Source organism: Erigeron canadensis, chromosome 2 (assembly GCF_010389155.1).
Source record: "Erigeron canadensis isolate Cc75 chromosome 2, C_canadensis_v1, whole genome shotgun sequence".
In the NCBI taxonomy this organism is placed as follows: Eukaryota; Viridiplantae; Streptophyta; class Magnoliopsida; order Asterales; family Asteraceae; genus Erigeron; species Erigeron canadensis.
The window spans coordinates 20,117,426-20,134,926 of record NC_057762.1 but is presented as its reverse complement, the minus strand read 5'-3'; the positions used below and the strand labels follow the sequence as shown (position 1 = coordinate 20,134,926).

Here is a 17,501-nt window from a genome sequence, read left to right as displayed (position 1 = left end):
GAATCTTGGAGGCAAGGGTTACTCTTATTATTATTGTAACAACCCTCAATTTTCAATTAAGATTACTTACTTATATTTATCTAGGTATCGATCTCTAGAGGTTTGATAAGAGAATTGACCTTTGAGATATTCAAAGCATAGCGATAATTGCCCAATGCCTTAGAAAATACCTTAGATGACTAGCTATCTTAGATTTGCCATAAACAATAACTAATCATTCAAGACAATCTCAAGCAATAAATTAGTTCTAAATGAACTTGATAAAATACCATGGAACAAAAATTTTATTGTGAATCAATCAAGTTATATAATCAATAATGTAAGACTCACAAGCCGTGATAACAATTAAAAATCTTATATATATATATCCAACAGATTAATCATCAAGCGAATTAAAGTGTATGTAAACCCAAATATATATATATCTATATATACGATGACCATCTTAAAACATATTTATAAACTATTATGGATATAAAAGTATTGAATAATAATAAGTAAATGTATCTATGTCTAATAAAAATGCAAGATTATAACTGAAGAGTTAAATAACAAATTTGAGACACAAAAACTATATACACATACATATATATACACGACCACACATATAAATACTTATGTACACAAGTTATAATTGATAATTAAGTAACAAATATATGAACACAAAAAGATAAATGTGTACATACGTATATACATATAAGCTCATATGTTTGCCTTAAAAATGTTACATATTTAGTAAATACTTATGCAAGAACATATGCATACAACAAATACATATACACAAATTAACTAACAAAATTAATCACCCACTTTTCAAATTTTAAACCCAAAATTTCAGGCCCCCATGCTCCATAACCATTTGTCCAATCAAAATTCAACTAGAGACTTGCTTCTTACACTTCCAAGGCATATTGGATACTCCTACACTATAACCTTTCACTTTACCATCTTTTCTCTACACTTTCCCACACAACACACACACACACACTTCTCTCTCAAAAACACACTTCTCTCTCTCATTTCTCTGAAAGAAAATCTGCATTTTCTCCCCTCCTTCATCCATTTTGACCAGCCACAAATAACCAAGAAAAACAAGAGTAAATCAAATCTAAACAATAATAATAATAAGGGTTTACAAAAGATTAAATAAGGGTTGATTCAAGCAAGGATTATGGGTTGTTTAAGGCTTGGAATAAGGTTTATTTGAAGCTTAATAGGTCACGAATTTTCTGCCCAAAACCACTCTCAAATCCGAGTTCATCAAGGGTATAAATCTTCATCTCTTAGTTTAATCTATCTTGTTCTTGTATATATTCAAGGATTTTTATCAAAAGTTCATGTTTTCTTTCAAATAAACACTTGATGAGGGCAAAGTTGATAGGATCTTTCTTCCTATGCTCATGAATGTCAAATCTATGAAGAAAAATGGTCATATTTTAAGACCCAAAGGTGTTGTCATAGATTAAGTAGATTTTAAAGTGATTTTTCCTTTGAAATATGGTCATATTTTTATATATTTTGATGAATATATTTCTGGAGTTTTTTCATAAAAATATGTTTTTAAGTTGTTGAATTGAAGATGGATAAAGATTTGTTGTTAAAATGATGAGATGATTACATACATGTTTAGATTTGCACTAGTTTAAGTTGTTTTTGATTTGGGATTTGAGATGGATCTTTAATTAATGATTTCATATATCTTTTGATGTTAAAATACATGTTAATAATCTGGTATTTATGAAGTTAGTACAAGAAATAAGGATTTTATAAGAATTCAACCAAAACTATGTCCAAAATCACAACCGAAAATCACCAACAACACATATATGCATCCAACCATATCAATCAAGCAATCTATTCAAGAAAAATACAAAGAAAATCTGGAAATACACTAATGAAATGTTAATGGATGAGTGAGGATGAATAAAATGCATTGGGGATACCAAAATAAGTGGTTGGGTAATTTAAAATAAAGCAAATATGCTTTTGTGTTATCAAGAAAGTTCACAGAATCTGTATCTGAACTTGGAGCGTGTAAAAGTGGTTCAAAAAAGACGAACTGGGTGAAACTCAAAATTTGAAATGAAGCCTCCTGAGTTAAACTTCACCTCCCACTGGAATCAGATTAAAAGACGAAGTAAACTCAAGTTACGAATTTTTAAGTGCACAGTGGTCAAACTGATTTTTATTCTTTAAAATGGGTCATGTTCATGGATTTTTAGATTTCAATCCGTAAAGGTTCAGAACTTTTCACTTTATGGGGATCATATTTGATGTGTTGAGAAGCTAAAATAAAATCATGGGATTTTTGAAAGCTATGTTAGACCTTGAACTTTTATAAAACTTTTGGTTGCGCAAACAACAACAATCTTGAGTGGTTGAGTTCATGGAATTTTTATAAATAGTAAACGATGCTTAAAACTTCACCAAAAATTCACAAAAATAATAGATACATATAAGTCACTGTGTAAAAATCATGAAGGTCCAAATAATTCGTCTTGACCCCAAAATAGTAGCCAATATTTCATAAAAATGTGAATTAAAACAGAAAATTTTGAAGTAAACTGATAGTTTGTGTAATGGGCTATGTAATGAACTAAGAACCATAATGGGCTAACCCGGCCCAAATAACCAACCCATAAGACCATAAATCAGTAGGCCCACCTAGCCCAATAAGGTATATAGCCCAATAACCAATTTAACCCATTAAGCACATAACCCAAATAAGGTAAAGCCTAACAACTAATGTAAGCCCAAAAAATTTAAAAGCCCATGACACTTTGGCCCAATTGATGATGTCCCGTAACACTTAAACGAATTTCATGAACCAAGTAATCGCAAGACAAATCGAGAAATATACGAATTGAAGATAAGTATAATCAAAATAAAACAAGGATAATTAAGTGAGATAGACATAAGTAATTATGTTAACCAAACTATATATTGATATCACAAATGCTAATTCGTGCTAAAATTGGTTACACATCAAATTATGAATAAGGATAATATAGCTTAATATGGCATTTATATAAGATAACCTAAGACGTCAAGTGAAACCACAAATGAAGCCAAGTTACCGAAATTATAATGATTTATAACTGCGTATATAATGAAAGTAACCTTTACACCATCAATCTCTACAACCAAAATGATGCGAATATTAGCAATATACTTGGATCCCACAATTGATGACAACATAATGAAAGTGGCATTTCTAAGTGATGGAGCACGGTCGGATCACGGCCGCTCAGACAGACGCACCGTGCTTATGGCCGTGCTACGTGCCCAGTTCTTCCCGTACTGCAGACGCTCACACGGCAGACCGTGCAAGCAGCTGCACTCTTTCTGTCCTTCCTCAACGTTTTTGGTTCGATTATCGGTCGACTTTTAATGATCCAAAACTTGTTGAATGATCTTATATTAACATACTAAGGTTAACAAAATTGGTTAAACACATTTCTAAACACTTTGATTTTCAAGTGGAATTTTGGTGCTAAGTCATTGAACCGTGTCTAACCAAAACTCTTCATTTGTCATTTAAAAGTTCTCGAATGACTTATAAAACATATTTAGGGGAAATTGTGGTATAGTATAACTAGTGTAACACCCCGCTAAAGCGGAATATACGGGATGTACAGCTAAGCACAATTGCACACAGTACAAGTTCCAACACAACCAATAACATTAATAAGAGGAGAAGTATAATGGTTATTACAGAACATGGGGTATACCCAGAATAGTTAATATTCAAAAGACAGAACAATTGTCTTAAAGTACTGAAGTCTTAAATTGAAATAGCAAAGGAAAGTCTTTACAACTCCTGGTCTTGAATGCTCGAACAGTCGTCAAATGAGATGAGCTTAAAAGAGGAAGACTCCTACGCTAAGAGTTCTACTAGCCTAGCCTGAAAAGCATGCAAGTTCAAAAGGTCAACTACGAAGGTAGTTGGTGAGATTCACATAAAGTACTATTTAGTATATATATAAATAATATGAAGAGTAAGAACAAGGTCATAAGATCTGTACGATTAACAAAAGTACTTTGTAATAGTAAGAACAGTACAAGAACAAGTAATGAACTGTAAATGTATTATCACTGCTAACCCGATTGGCCAGAACTGAACTATAATGTGGAAATATGCTCATAATAATCAAGTAAGTCAAGTAAGATCTAGATCATAACAAGAACAGATAATATGCATCCTCCAGGACTATGGAGAATGAGGGTGGGCCTACCCTAAACAACGCTGTCCAAAATTACCTACGGTTCAATCCCTGAACTGTGGGATATGAATTGATAGCAGTGAATAAAAACTGAACAAGAACAAGTAAGAACTAGAACATGGTAAAGAACAAGTACAGTAGTATAAATGTATTTAAGGATCTTGCCCATTCAAGACTTAAATACCCTTTTTAATTAATTAAGAAGCATATCATAAGTATTTTATAAGATCATAAATTAGTACGTAAAATAGTTCAAGAACATATATATGAATACAAAATAGTTTTCATGCTTTTCAGTCCCCGATAAAAGAACTTGAACATAATGTACGAAAAGGGGATTAGTGAACTCACAGTGATCCGGTACAAGCACAGTTTATAAGCATAGAGAGCAAGCACCGAGATAGATAAATTATATCTATCTAAATCCAAGCACGACTTGATGGAAGCCTAAGTACAAATCATTGATCATAATAAGCACACATATTAGTTCATGTGATTAATTAATAATTGGAATGCCCTTGATGAACTGATGATTTGGCCCTTGATGATCCTTGAACGTTTTGACTCAAAATAAGTTTGAATGAACTTAGGTACTTGAACTGGACTCGATCTGAACGTCTTTGAACTCACACACATGTCATTATAATGTTAATTAGTTGAACATGTCTTTAATAATGATCTTTAGCCTTAAGAACTTAGCTTGGTTGTTCATAGAACTTGCACTTTAATGGTTAAGATGAATCATGACTTTAATGTACTGGTCTAGTGGTTAATTCTAAGATCTAGTCGATTTAAGTTCCAGTATGCCATAGTATAGGAACATGATCGTTTTATTTTCTGAATGCACAGGATCGTATTATAGTACATGAAATGGTACGAATATGGAGATAGTCGTATTAGGAACAAATGACGTAATCGTCTAAGTGACAAGATCGTCTAGGGACAAGATCGTCCTAGGGTCTCGATCGTCCTAGGGACAAGATCGTCATAGGGACAAGGTCCTTTTGAACTCAGGGAAATGGGACGACTTTGGGAGGATGGCTTCATGGTTGAAGAGCAAGAACAAAGGGTACACGATCATTTCTAGTTCAAGAACAATTGTTTGAGCAAAACCAATCTAGAAGATTAGCTACCCAAGAAGTGTGTGATTCCCAATCACAACAACCTCGAATGAACAAACAAACACACCACAAACCGGAGACGATCTTGGGGAGATCATCCTAGCTAGCAGCCTCAATACGATCTTGTAAGGATCGTTTTAGGCCAAGAACAAGCTGAACACGCACGAGCACAATAATGAATGTCTAGATCGATTTTCAGGACTTGTTTGGACATAGCACTAGTACAATTATACTCAATAACATTATCTAATAACGCTTATAACGATTTCAAGATCAAATATTACGTGAACAAGTCGTGACCTTCAAGAACAAGTTGTACCTTCATTTTCAAAAATGGGTTTTGTAGATTAAAGCATGTTATGACCCAAATTTGTTCATACACCTGTTATTAAACACATTTAGACTCAAACCCATTAACATTTAACACGATTTTCATTCAAAAATTGGACCAAATCATCAAAAACATGAACTTGAAAAAGTACATTTTTAATTTGCTCAAAAACCCATCAAATGTTGTTGTTACCTGAGAAATGATTCAAGAAGTGTGTTTTGATTATCACAAGGATGCTAGAAGTACAAACGGTTTCGATTAAACGTTTCAAATTCAGGAGATGCTCTAGTGTGTGTTTTATGGTGTTTTGGTGTGTGTTTTAGTAAGAGAGTGGAGAGATGGAGAATATGATGAATAGGGTTTTCTCTCTCTAAACTCTTCTATTTATAGTCTTCCCATAATAAATGAACTTAATAAATGCAAGGACTAGAACTTATATGAACACGAACGTTTACGAACCGAACTTTAGTATTTCATCGTAATTAATCATAAACTCGTCATATAAATCAAGATTTAAGGTCAAATTGACCATCATATAAGCACATAATTGGGTCTAAAGTACGTCAAGAACTTAAATAAATTGGTCTGTCTAGCCGTTCTAATGGCGAATGACCTTCATATAAGCACATAATTGGGTCTAAAGTACGTCAAGAACTTAAATAAATTGGACTGTCTAGCCGTTCTAATGGCGAAAGTACGATTCGAGGAACTTATCTAGAACATTTCTAAGACGGTTGTTACATTCTCCCCTACTTAGAGGATTTCGTCCTCGAAATTAAGAGTCTTGTCGATCAAGAAGATGAGGGTACTTCTTCTTAATGAAGTCCTCGCGTTCCCAGGTGTCATTATATCCATGTCTAGCACTCCAACGTACACGAACTAGTGGTACTCTGCTCTGTCTAGTTTATTTAGCATCTCTGTCAATGATCTCGATGGGCTCTTCAGTGAACTCAAGGCCTTCGTCAATATGAACATCCTTAACAGGAATGACGGTCGGGTCCTCAGCCAAGCACTTCTTTAAATTAGACACGTGAAATGTGTCATGAACATTGCCAAGTCCTAGGGGTAGTTCCAGTCTGTACGCAACTGGTCCAATACGTTTAACGATCTTATAAGGTTCGATGTACCGAGACGCCAATTTGCCTTTCTTGCCAAAACGGGCAGTACCTTTCCATGGGGAAACTTTTAATAGGACTTTATCGCCTACTTGGAACTCTAAAGGTTTACGGCGTTTGTCAGCATAAGACTTTTGTCTGTCTTGGGCAGCTTTAAGCTTTTCTTTGATAACAGCGATTTTGTCAATAGTGAACTGCATGACTGGGAGCTTCATCCAGCTTTTTTCGCTGGCATCTAGCCAACAAAGTGGTGATCTGCACTTACGCCCATATAAGGCCTCGAACGGTTCACACTGTATGCTAGTGTGATAGCTGTTGTTGTACGAGAACTCGATCAATGGAAGATGTTTATCCCAAATTCCTCTGAACTCTAATGCACAAGCACGGAGCATTCCTCCAAGGTCTGGATAGTACGTTCGCTTTGTCTGTCTGTCTGAGGATGATAAGCGGTGCTCAAGTGAAGTCTAGTACCTAAAGCTTCATGAAGTGACTGCCAGAAGTCAGAAGTGAAGCGAGGATCTTGATCTGACACGATTAACAAAGGGACGCCGTACTTGGTAACAATATCTTTTATGTAAATCTCAGCGAGTCTCTCCAATGAGTAGTCATCACAAATTGGAAGAAAACGAGCTGATTTCATCAGTCTGTCTACTATCACCAAAATGGAGTTATGGTTGTCTTTTGTACGAGGTAGTTTCAAGATGAAATCCATGGTAATATCTTCCCACTTCCACACCGGGACTCTTAATTGCTTCAATAAACCGGAAGGTTTATGATGTTCGATCTTAACTTTAGAACATGTCAGGCATTTGCTGACGTACTCATAGATCTCTCTTTTCATCCCAGGCCACCAATAGTCTAGTTTCAGGTTCTTGTACATCTTGTCTGCACCCAGATGGATCGAGTACCTTGAACTGTGAGCTTCCTGCATGATGATCTCTCTAACACCATTAACTGCAGGGATCCAAACTCGGTTCTTGAACTTCTTGACTCCTTCATCATCAACTTCAAATTCTTGAGAGATTGGGCCTAACTGCTCTGCCTTTAGGTTTTCTGGCCTCAATCCGATCTCTTGATCTGTGATCACACGTTGTCTTAAGTCTGTACGATCTGTTCCTTGGATAGATAAGATTTTGACTCATTCTTTTCTGCTTAGAGCATCAACTACTACATTCGCCTTTCTAGGATGGTACTTGATGTCACAATCGTAATCACTTAGAAACTCCACCCAACGCCTTTGTCTCATGTTCAGCTCTTTCTGATTATACACGTGTTGCAAGCTCTTATGATCGGTGAAGATAATACATTTAGTCCCGTACAAGTAGTGCCTCCAAATCTTTAGGGCAAAAACAACTGCTCCAAGTTCTAGATCGTGGGTGGTATAATTCTTTTCATGCACTTTGAGTTGTCTGGATGCGTAGGCGATTACTTTGCCTCTTTGCATCAGTACACAGCCTAGTCCTTGATGTGAAACGTCACAGTACACGACGAAGTCTTCGGTGCCTTCAGGTAAAGTTAGAACGGGTGCTTCACACAATCTATCCTTTAGGGTTTGGAACGCTCGTCCTTGTTGTTCACCCCAATTAAAGTCTTTGGTCTTTTGAGTCAGTTGAGTCAAGGGTAGTGCGATTTTAGAGAAGTTCTCAATAAAACGACGATAATAGCCAGCTAGTCCAAGGAAACTACGAACTTCAGTAGGAGCTTGTGGAGCCTCCCACTTTTTAATTGCTTCAATCTTGGCTGGGTCGACATGAATGCCTTGTTCGTTTACGACGTGGCCGAGGAACTGTACTTGGTGAAGCCAGAACTCGCACTTAGAGAACTTAGCGTACAACTTCTCATCGCGAAGGAGCTGAAAAATGGATCGTAAATGTTGTTCATGATCAGTCTTGTTTCGAGAGTAGACGAGTATGTCGTCGATGAACACTATGACAAATTTGTCTAAGAATGGACGACAGAGACGGTTCATTAAGTCCATAAAGATCGCTGAAGCATTAGTCAGTCTAAATGGCATAACGAGAAATTCGCAATGACCATAACGAGTACGAAAAGCTGTCTTTGGGACGTCACCATCCTGAACACGGATCTGGTGATAACCCGAACGTAGATCGATTTTAGAGAAGTACGAAGCACCTTGAAATTGATCAAACAGATCGTCTATGCGAGGTAGGGGATACCGGTTCTTAACGGTTAATTTGTTTAGTTCACGATAGTCTATGCACATTCTCATGGAGCCATCTTTCTTCTTGACGAATAAGATTGGTGCTCCCCAAGGAGATGAACTAGGACGAATAAAGCCTTTGCTCAAAAGTTCTTGTAATTGATTGGACAGTTCTTGCAGTTCAGGAGGAGCTAAACGATACGGTGCTTTAGCGACTGGTGCTGCACTGAGAACTACATCAATATTGAACTCAACTTGTCTAACAGGTGGGATACCTGGTAAGTCATCAGGAAAGACATCTGGAAAGTCCCGTACAATGGGGATGTCTTGAACTTTCTTTTCTTTAGCACTATTATCGATGAGGTGAGCTAGGTACACTAGATGATCTTTCTTGTCCAAGTACTTACGGAATTTCATGGCTGTGATGATCTTAAGTTCGTTCGTGGACTTGTCGCCTTGCACAGTTAAGATCTCGCCGTTCTGGAGCGGTATATGAACTGATTTCTCGTGGCAACAAATAGTCGCATGGTGTTTGGATAGCCAATCCATTCCCACGATAACGTCAAAGCTACTAATCTCGACAAGGATTAGATCAATTGTAAAGTTCTTGTCTGCTAAGGTCAAAGGACAATCTAGAGCAATTTCATTGGTACCGTACCATTGGCCATTTGCATACTCTACCACATATTTGTCATTTAGTTTACCAGTTATCATGTCAGTCTTAGCATTAAAGTCTAATGCAATAAAGCTACGTTCAGCACCGGAGTCAAATAGTATGGAAGCATAATGATCGTTCAGAAGAAAAGTACCTGTCACAACCCGAGGGTTCTGACGAGCTTCCTCAGCATTCAAAGCGAAAACACGGGCGATAGCTGGTTTTGTTGTTGCTAATTGTTATGCTAGTTCTGGTTCCTTGGCCCGCGTGGATAAGCAACACGCTGAACTTGGGCGTTCTGGTTCTGGTTCCTTTGAACTGGGGAAGTAGGTGGTAGTGGAGGTCTGGCATCTCTGACTGGTGGATTCCTGTTGACTGGTGGTGGGTTGTTCCTGATCAGACTTGCTGCGATAGCATTACAGTATTTGGCCATGTGTCCAATTCCTTGGCACTTATAGCAGACAGGACAAGCACCAGCGTGATGCATATTGCAGCGAGTGCACTTAGGATAAGCTCCAGAGTACCTTATCGGTTCAGTTGCTGTGGTCACCGCATAGTTCTTCAAGGTCTTCCCCTTCTTGCTTGGGGGTTCAATTTTCTTCTTCAGCCTTCCTTTTCCCCTTATTAGCATTTTCAGTCAAACCTCCTGACTTGATTATATCTTTGGTCAAGGTCTTAGCCAGTACAGTTGCTCTTGACATGGTCTTAGGGCCTTTACTAGTGAGGTCAAGGCAAATCTCCGGAATCAAGCCCCAAATGAAACGATTGATTCTCTTCTCTTCAGTAGAAGCCAAATGTGGTACAAGTCTGGCAAGCTCATTGAACCTCAAAATATACTTCTCAATCTCCAAACCTTCCATTTTCAGATCCCAAAACTCTTGTTCAAATTCTTGCAATGCATCCTTAGTACAGAATTCAGCTCTCATCATTTTCTGAAGTTCTTCCCAGGTGTAAGCATAAGCGAACTTCCTGCCAATAGTGGTAACGATGCCAGTCCACCAGGACCTAGCAGCTCCATCGAATTGGCTGGTCGCGTGCTCTACCATCTTATCTTCAGAAGTTTCAGTGTGGTACAGGGCCTCTTCCATATTCTCGAACCACATCAACAGTTCTGCAGCTCCTTTCTCCCCTGTGTAGATTGGGGGTTTGCACTGAGTAAAGGTCTTGAATAGACACCCTCTGCTTCGGGTGACTCTGCCTTCAGTGGTAGCTCGAGTGTTGATCTGACTAGCTCCATCAGAATCACTATTCACTTCTGGGTTCTGTTCAGGTTCTTCTTGAGTCCTCCTATTCTGAGTGACTCTGGTGGCTCTGGTAGTTCTAGTACCTTCAGTTAGTGGGATTTCCAGAATTTGAGCAACTTGAGTAGCAAGATTTGGCACCATCGCATTCATGCGGTCAGTGATGAGGTTTGCTACATCTTCCAAGGTAAAGTTGACATTAGCATTAGCACCAGGTTCAGTAGGTTCAACAGCTGGTGCAGCCTTAGCTTTTCGTCCACGTTTAGGCGGTATTCTTCCTTATGCCCCTAGTAAGATAGAAATATGAACGCGATTACGTTTCGCACAAGTCTATAGCTCCAAGTACGTAGTACGTTAATAAATGGTCGTCGTTAGCATAATATATGAACAAGAACAGTCGTCGATCGCACGATAAGGATCTATGGTCGTATAAGCTCTAAGGCCTATAATCGAAACACCAGAACGTATGTCTTAAGAGAACGAGTGAACTAATATGACCGAAGAACTAGATTGCACGAAGTTCTTAGTAGAGCTCTAAGAAATGGATGACGCCTTTAATGACACACTTTGAGTCCTGGGTACTCCATCCGTAATTAGATGTAGTTGATCAGGTTACATCTAATTAGGGCAAGAGTACATACTACTCAAACCGGTCGTATAAAGGATCACCTCAGAGTGGATTCAAGTTATAGCTCGAGTTTTCCTTAGGAAAAAGCTCGGTGTTCACTATAACCATGGCTCCTGATACCAACTGTAACACCCCGCTAAAGCGAAATATACGGGATGTACAGATAAGCACAATTACACACAGTACAAGTTCCAACACAGCCAATAACATTAATAAGAGGAGAAGTATAATGGTTATTACAGAACATGGGGTATACCCAGAATAGTTAATATTCAAAAGACAGAACAATTGTCTTAAAGTACAGAAGTCTTAAATTGAAATAGCAAAGGAAAGTCTTTACAACTCCTGGTCTTGAATGCTTGAACAGTCGTCAAATGAGATGAGCTTAAAAGAGGAAGACTCCTATTATGAGAGTTCTAGTAGCCTAGCCTGAAAAGCATGCAAGTTCAAAAGGTCAACTACGGAGGTAGTTGGTAAGATTCACATAAAGTACTATTTAGTATACATATAAATAATATGAAGAGTAAGAACAAGGTCATAAGATCTGTACGATTAACAAAAGTACTTTGTAATAGTAAGAACAGTACAAGAACAAGTAATGAGCTGTAAATGTATAGTCACTGCTAACCCGATTGGCCAGAACTGAATTGTAATGTGGAAATATGCTCATAATAATCAAGTAAGTCAAGTAAGATCTAGATCATAACAAGAACAGATAATATGAATCCTCCAGGACTACGGAGAATGAGGGTGGGCCTACCCTAAACAGCGCTGTCCATAATTACCTACGGTTCAATCCCTGAACTGTGGGATATGAATTGATAGCAGTGAATAAAAACTGAACAAGAACAAGTAAGAACTAGAACATGGTAAAGAACAAGTATAGTAGTATAAATGTATTTAAGGATCTTGCCCATTCAAGACTTAAATACACTTTTTAATTAATTAAGAAGCATATCATAAGTATTTTATAAGATCATAAATTAGTACGTAAAATAGTTCAAGAACATATATATGAATACAAAATAGTTTTCATGCTTTTCAGTCCCCGATAAAAGAACTTGAACATAATGTATGAAAGGGGGATTAGTGAACTCACAGTGATTCGGTACAAGCACAGTTTATAAGCACAGAGGGCAAGCACTGAGATAGATAAGTTATATCTATCTAAATCCAAGCACGACTTGATGGAAGCCTAAGTACAAATCATTGATCATAATAAGCACACATATTAGTTCATGTGATTAATTAATAATTGGAATGTCCTTGATGAACTGATGATTTGGCCCTTGATGATCCTTGAACGTTTTGACTCAAAATAGTTTTAATGAACTTAGGTACTTGAACTGGACTCGATCTGAACGTCTTTGAACTCACACACATGTCATTATAATGTTAATTAGTTGAACATGTCTTTAATAATGATCTTTAGCCTTAAGAACTTAGCTTGGTTGTTCATAGAACTTGCACTTTAATGGTTAAGATGAATCATGACTTTAATGTACTGGTCTAGTGGTTAATTCCAAGATCTAGTCGATTTAAGTTCCAGTATGCCATATTATAGGAACATGATCGTTTTATTTTCTGAATGCACAAGATCGTATTATAGTACATGAAATGGTACGAATATGGAGATAGTCGTATTAGGAACAAATGACATAATCGTTTAAGTGACAAGATCGTCTAGGGACAAGATCGTCCCAGGGACTAGATCGTCCTAGGGACAAGATCGTCATAGGGACAAGGTTGTTTTGAACTCAGGGAAATGGGACGACTTTGGGAGGATGGCTTCATGGTTGAAGAGCAAGAACAAAGGGTACACGATCATTTCTAGTTCAAGAACAATTGTTTGAGCAAAACCAATCTACAAGATTAGCTACCCAAGAAGTGTGTGATTCCCAATCACAACAACCTCGAATGAACAAACAAAAACACCACAAACCTGAGACGATCTTGGGGAGATCGTCCTAGCTAGCAGCCTCAATACGATCTTGTAAGGATCGTTTTAGGCCAAGAACAAGCTGAACATGCACGAGCACAATAATGAATGTCTAGATCGATTTTCAGGACTTGTTTGGACATAGCACTAGTACAATTATACTCAATAACATTATCTAATAACACTTATAACGATTTCAAGATCAAATATTACGTGAACAAGTCATGACCTTCAAAAACAAGTTGTACCTTCATTTTCAAAAATGGGTTTTGTAGATTAAAGCATGTTATGACCCAAATTTGTTCATACACCTGTTATTAAACACATTTAGACCCAAACCCATTAACATTTAACACGATATTCATTCAAAAATTGAACCAAATCATCAAGAACATGAACTTGAAAAAGTACATTTTTAATTTGCTCAAAAACCCATCAAATGTTGTTGATACCTGAGAAATGATTCAAAAATGTGTGTTTTGATTATCACAAGGATGCTAAAAGTACAAACGATTTCGATTAAACGTTTCAAAATCAAGAGATGCTCTAGTCTGTGTTTTATGGTGTTCTGGTGTGTGTTTTAGTGAGAGAGTGGAGAGATGGAGAAGATGATGAATAGGGTTTTCTCTCTCTAAACTCTTCTATTTATAGTCTTCCCATAATAAATGAACTTAATAAATGCAAGGACTAGAACTTATATGAACACGAACGTTTACGAACCGAACTTTAGTATTTCATCGTATTTAATCATAAACCCGTCATATAAATCAAGATTTAAGGTCAAATTAACCTTCATATAAGCACATAATTGGGTCTAAAGTACGTCAAGAACTTAAATAAATTGGACTGTCTAGCCGTTCTAATGGCGAAAGTACGATTCAAGGAACTTATTTAGAACATTTCTAAGACGGTTGTTACAACTAGTATTGACCATGTCTTGTATTGTGACATATATTGTTAGATTGAGGACTTTTGACGACCATTGGGAATTGGTAGCTTGATATTAACTTGCTATTGCCGATCAAGGTGAGTTCCGTAACTCCCTACTCGTTTGAGATTCGGGCTGGAAAGTGTACAACCATGGTGTGTTAACTTGTTGTTTATGCAATTATGTGTTGCCTTGATTGATGACATAGTTCAATTGAGCATACGTTTGATTCCCTTAATGATGACATGACTTGATTGTGCATATGTTGAGTGTTTTGAGTGATGACATTGTTTGATTGATGGAATTGTTAATGTGTAAATACGTGGTTGTTATATGATTATTGTATGTACATGTTTGGTTGACTTTTAGGTTAGTTGTGTATATATGGAAGAAGATAATACCTTTGAAAGGTTCGAGATGTGGTGGGAAGGCTGCGGGTGACCCTATATATAAGCATCAAAGGCCTTTAATAAGTAGTATCGTACGAAGTATATACACATGATGTTTTTTTCTGGGTGAACATTGATGGTCATGTACAATTGAGTACAATGAAGTACATTACGTGCAATTGAGTGCAATAAGGTACATTACGTGCAATTAAGTGAAATTGAGGGACATTGATAGTCATGTTTGGCATTATAGAACTTGTTAGATACTTATCGATATCATTATTAGTTGTTCTTGTTTACTAGGCGTATTCTAAATACCTTGCGTAGTTCATTATGTGAATACATATGTAAGGGTCATTGATGGACATTGATTGATTATGGATTGTTCGAGTATGATTGATTTATCTATGATTAGGATAGTTGTACATACATGGAAGACGATGATACATTTAATGAGTTGCAGATGTGGTGGGAAGGCTGCGGGTGACCCTGAATACAAACATCTAAGATTCCTTAAATGTAAAGTCGTATGAAATGTATGTGCATTGTGCATGGTTGAGTTGATGGACATGATGGATTTGATGACATTAAACGGGTACTTACGTACTTGATGACATTAAACGGGTACTTATGTACTTGATGACAATATCGATGACAATAGAGGGACAATGTGTGCATGTGCAATAAACGGGTGCTATACGTCTTGATGACAATTGGATGACATGAGAACAATTGAGGGACATTGATGGACACGTTTGACATTTTAGAACTTGATGGATATTTGTTGATGTCGACATTCTGTGTTCTTGTGCATTATATGTGTTCTAGCTATGGTATAATTGTGAAATGGATACATGTGGGTCCAGGTTGCGCTACGAGCCAACCTATATTGAGTACTTGTGCCTTTTAAGGGCTTACTGTAAGTGTGTTCCTTGTTCATTAGCTTTGTTCATATTGTGAATGGCTTTGGCATTAGATCCTCGTCATTCGCCACTACGAACTCACCAACCTAGTGTTGACCTTGTTTAGTACACTTTTCAGGTAACCTTGTGAATCCAAGACGTGATGGTTGATGGATGCTTGCGCTAGAGTTTGGGTTTAGTCTTACATGGATCAAAGATTCATTTGCCCCTATTTGCATTGTGCTTTATGTACTTGTTTATTGATGATGGATTCACCGAATCCCTTTATTTTCATATAGTTCATGTTCTACGATAATCCATGTATACGCTATATCTTTTCGGTACTATTTCGAGCCTAGCTCGGGGTGTTACAGAATGGTGGCCCATGTAGGTCGTAGAGAATTAGGCGGTTTGACCTAGACTACGGCTTAAGTTAAAACTTTTCATATAGCATGCATGGTTAGGAATTTTGAATGCAATGTGAATTGTATGAACCTTGTAAGTGTACACTAAAAGTTCGTAGGCAGGATCATATACGTAATGATATGAGTACAATTAGACAATGTGTTGTTTTGAGATGGATACTATGTGACCATTGTGTTGATTTGAGATGAGTACTATGTGATCAATGTGTTGTTTTGTGACGGGTACAATATGAACAACGTGTTATGTTGTGGCAAGTACAGTGTGATGAATGTGATAACATGGGTACAACTTGGTTGATGCGGACAATGTTTTATTGTGTGATGGTCAAGTGCATGAGGTCAATGTGGTTATTTGAAGTCAATGAGGTCATGTGCATATTGTTGGATTGAGATGATTTAAATTGATGTTGTTTGATGATTTAGGGCAAAATGAAGTTATGGCGTTAACTTGATGTAACATTGTGGCAACCCTAAAAGAGCCTGATCAACTATTTTATGGTTACCTGGTGTTATAAAAAGTTAATGACATCACGGATTGCACATGTTGGCCTAGAGTATAATAAGGAACCGATATGCTTAATGGGAGTTGGATGGGTGGAGGGTTAGCCGCTGGTACACCCTGTATACATACCAGGACGATAACTAGAGAGCATATTGAATTCGGATTATACCTTGGACCACTTGTTTTAGTTGTGCAGTTGTGTGCTGTATTGAACATAAGTATGTGGCTTGATGAGATACAATTATTGTTAACTTGGTATGATGGCATGATACATAACGATTCCCCTAGAACATTAGTACTTTTGCCTTAGTGTAAACATATGATTTATGTGTGACATGTCGGTATGAGAGCATTGACTACTAGTGTGACTAACATGTAAGAGATTTGAGACTAACCTTCGGGTCATAAACTTTAAGATCATTACTATGGTGGATACAATTAAACGTACCGGTGGGTGTTGCCAAGCAATTATGATGACAAGCGGCATGTTGTGCAAAATGACAAAACCAGAGGAAAGGGGGTTAAGTGAACTTTTGAGGCGGGTACTACTGAAGTTCGCAACGATCCTAATGTGGTATCGCGTACATTTACTCTTAACAATAATTACGCCACGGTGTTATTTGATTCCTGATGTTGGGCATAGCTTCATTCATTCAATAGATATTCATCCTCGTGCCTTAAACCTTGTGCTTGATATTGAAATGGTCAATGGTGCTCTAACTAGACTTAGTCAAGTACTTCGTGATTGTATCTTGACTTTAAACGACTTTGATTTATTCATTGATTCTGTGTCATTCGATATGGGAAGTTTCGGCGTCATTACGGGTTTAGATTGGATGTTGACGATTAATGCGGTTACTGATTGTGATGAAAAAGTGGTCAAGATACCATTGTCTAATGGTAAGGTCTTAAGAGTTTAAGGTGAAACATCGGATCCTTCT

At 37.2% G+C, this 17,501-nt stretch overlaps 1 long non-coding RNA gene across 1 annotated transcript; it reads left to right on the top strand.

Moving 5' to 3' along the window:
* The first annotated feature begins 980 nt into the window (after positions 1-980).
* LOC122586409 lies at positions 981-15,938 on the top strand. Its single transcript, XR_006321984.1, has 3 exons — positions 981-1,266; positions 14,376-14,440; positions 15,773-15,938. It is a non-coding gene; the product is annotated as an uncharacterized LOC122586409 (long non-coding RNA).
* The last annotated feature ends 1,563 nt before the right edge of the window (positions 15,939-17,501 follow it).